The following is a 3,735-nucleotide window of genomic DNA, read 5'->3' as shown; positions in this document are numbered from 1 at the left end:
CCGTGCCTCTCGCATGCGAAGCAAGCGCTCTACCATATGAGCTACACCCCCATAAATTTAGGTATGAGCTTAAATTATACTAGTATGTATGTCAATTGGAATCAAAATCACTTTTAATTCGATAAATTGAATTAATTCGATTTAATATCGACAAAACCAACCACCTAGAGGTCTGGGGAATCAAACCCCGTGCCTGCGCTCTACCATGTGAGCTACAGCCCCATTAATGTGGGGCCTGGCGGCTCTACCATGTGAGCTACAGCCCCATTAATGTGGGGCCTGGCGGCTCTACCATGTGACCTACAGCCCAATTAATGTGGGGGTTGGCGGCTCTATCATGTGAGCTACACCCCCATTAATGTGAGTATACTAGTATGTTTGTGAGCTACACCCCCATTAATGTGGGTATGAGTTGAACCGCTGAACTTATACTGGTATGTTTGTCAATTGGAGTGTTACTATGGTCGGTACGTCGTTGCACATTGAAAACCACCCCTATTAATGTGGGTATACCATGTGCACCCCTATTAATGTGGGTATACCATGTGAGCTACAGCCCCATTAATGTGGGAGCTAGCTGCTCTACCATGTGAGCTACACCCCTATTAATGTGGGTATACTAGTATGTTTGTGATCTACACCCCCCCCCCCCCATTAATGTGAGTATACTAGTATGTGAGTACACCCCCATTAATGTGAGTATACTAGTATGTTTGTGAGCTACACCCCCATTAATGTGGGTATGAGTTGAACCGCTGAACTTATACTGGTATGTTTGTCAATTGGAGTGTTACTATGGTCGGTACGTCGTTGCACATTGAAAACCACCCCTATTAATGTGGGTATACCATGTGCACCCCTATTAATGTGGGTATACCATGTGAGCTACAGCCCCATTAATGTGGGAGCTAGCTGCTCTACCATGTGAGCTACACCCCTATTAATGTGGGTATACTAGTATGTTTGTGATCTACACCCCCCCCCCCCCCCATTAATGTGGGTATGAGTTGAACCACTGAACTTATACTAGTATGTTTGTCAATTGGAGTGCAACTATGGTCGGTACGTCGTTGCATATTGAAAACCACCCCCATTAATGTGGGTATACTAGTATGTTTGTGAGCTACACCCCCATTATTGTGGGTATGTGCTGAACCGCTAAACTTATACTAGTATGCTTGTCAATTGGAGTGTTACTATGGCCGATCTGACTAGGTTTGACGTCGTTGCACGTTGATTGATTAACCCGATTAGAGGTGCGGGGAATCGAACCCCATGCCTCTCGCATGCGAAGCGAGCCCTCTACCATATGAGCTACACCCCCATAGATATAGGTATGAGCTGAAATTATACTAGTATGTTTGTAAATTGGAATCAAAAACACTTTTAAATAGATAAATTGAATTAAATGTCGACAAAACCAACCACCTAGGCCTATGAGCTGAACTTATACTAGTATGTTTGTCAATTGGAGTGTTAGTATGGTCAGTTTGACTAGGTTTGACGTCGTTGCACATTGAAACCCATTGGTTATGAATGATTGGAGATGCGAGGTGTAGATCCCCGTACCTCTCGCATGCTAAGCGAGCGCTCTACCATCTGAGCTACATCCCCGACTGCAATCTCATTCATTATATATATATATATAACATCACACATGGAGGTGTGAGGAATCGAACCCCGTGCCTCTCGCATGCGAAGCGAGCACTCTACCATATGACCTACACCCCCATAAGTGTAAATTTGAGCTGAAATTATACTAGTATGTTTGTCAATTGGAATCAAAATCACTTTTAAATAGATAAATTTAATTAATTCGATTTAATGTCGACAAATCAACCACCTGGAGGTCTGGGGAATCAAACCCCGTGTCTGCGCTCTACCATGTTAGCTACAGCCCCATTAATGTGGGGCCTGGCGGCTCTACCATGTGAGCTACAGCCCCATTAATGTGGGGCCTGGCGGCTCTACCATGTGCGCTACAACCCAATTAATGTGGGGGTTGGCGGCTCTATCATGTGAGCTACACCCCCATTAGTGTGGGTATACTAGTATGTTCGGCTCTATCATGTGAGCTACACCCCCATTAGTGTGGGTATACTAGTATGTTTGTGAGCTACACCCCAATTAATGTGGGTATGAGTTGAACCGCTGAACTTATACAAGTATGTTTGTCAATTGGAGTGTTACTATGGTCGGTACGTCGTTGCACATTGAAAACCACCCCTATTAATGTGGGTATACCATGTGAGCTACAACCCCATTAATGTGGGGGCTGGCTGCTCTACCATGTGAGCTACACCCCTATTAATGTGGGTATACTAGTATGTTTGTGAGCTACACCCCCATTAATGTGGGTATGAGTTGAACCGCTGAACTTATACTAGTATGTTTGTCAATTGGAGTGCTACTATGGTCGGTACGTAGTTGCATATTGAAATCCACCGCTATTAATGTGGGAATACTAGTATGTTTGTGAGCTACCACCCCCATTAATGTGGGTATGTGCTGAACAGCTGAACTTATACTAGTATGTTTCTCAATTGGAGTGTTACTATGGTCGATCTAACTAGGTTTGACGTCGTTGCACATTGATTGGTTATGAACCCGATTGGAGGTGCGTGGAATCGAACCCCGTGCCTCTCGCATGCGAAGCGAACGCTTTACCTTCTGAGCTACGTCCCCGACTGCAATCTCATATATATATATATATATATATATATATATATATATATATATATATATGTGTGTGTGTGTGTGTGTGTGTGTGTGTATATTCAACATCACATTTAAACAAACAACCTGGAGGTGCGGGGGATCGAACCCTGTGCCTCTCGCATGCTAAGCGAGAGCTCTGAACTGTGTTACTATGGCCGGTCTGACTAGGTTTGACGTCGTTGCACATTGAAAACAATTGGTTATGAATGATTGGAGATGCAGGGTATCGATCCCCGTACCTCTCGCATGCTAAGTGAGCGCTCTCCCATCTGAGCTACGTCCCCGATTGCAATCTCTGTACCTCTCGCATTCTAAGTGAGCGCTCTACCATCTGAGCTACGTCCCCGATTGCAATCTTATTCATTGTGTGTATATATATATATATATATATATATATATATATATATATATATATATATATATATATATATATATATATATATATATATATATGTGTGTGTGTGTGTGTGTGTGTGTGTGTGTGTGTGTATATATATATATATATATATATATATATATATATATATATATATATATATATATACACACACACACACACACACACACACACACACACATATATATATATATATATATATATATATATATATATATATATATATATATATATATATATATATTCAACATCACATTTAAACAAACAACCTGGAAGTGCGGGGAATCGAACCTCGTGCCTCTCGCATGCAAAGCGAGCGCTCTACCATATGAGCTACACCCCCAAAAATTTAGGTATGAGCTTAAATTATACTACTATGTTTGTCAATTGGAATCAAAATCACTTTTTAATCGATAAATTGAATTAATTCGATTTAATGTCGACAAAACCAACCACCTAGAGGTCTGGGGAATCAAACCCTGTGCCTGCGCTCTACCATGTGAGCTACAACCCCATTAATGTGGGGCCTGGCGGCTCTACCATGTGAGCTACAACCCCATTAATGTGAGGCCTGGCGGCTCTACCATGTGACCTACAGCCCAATTAATGTGGGGGTTGGC

At 42.2% G+C, this 3,735-nt stretch overlaps 1 non-coding gene across 1 annotated transcript; it reads right to left on the bottom strand.

The window, feature by feature from the left end:
• Positions 1-3,385: 3,385 nt before the first annotated feature.
• Positions 3,386-3,458, bottom strand: TRNAA-UGC. The gene has a single exon. It is a non-coding gene; the product is annotated as a tRNA-Ala (tRNA).
• Positions 3,459-3,735: the final 277 nt, after the last annotated feature.

This window comes from Ipomoea nil, unplaced genomic scaffold (genome assembly GCF_001879475.1).
Source record: "Ipomoea nil cultivar Tokyo-kokei standard unplaced genomic scaffold, Asagao_1.1 scaffold3251, whole genome shotgun sequence".
Classification (NCBI taxonomy): domain Eukaryota; kingdom Viridiplantae; phylum Streptophyta; class Magnoliopsida; order Solanales; family Convolvulaceae; genus Ipomoea; species Ipomoea nil.
This window is presented reverse-complemented; position numbering and strand designations above follow the sequence as displayed.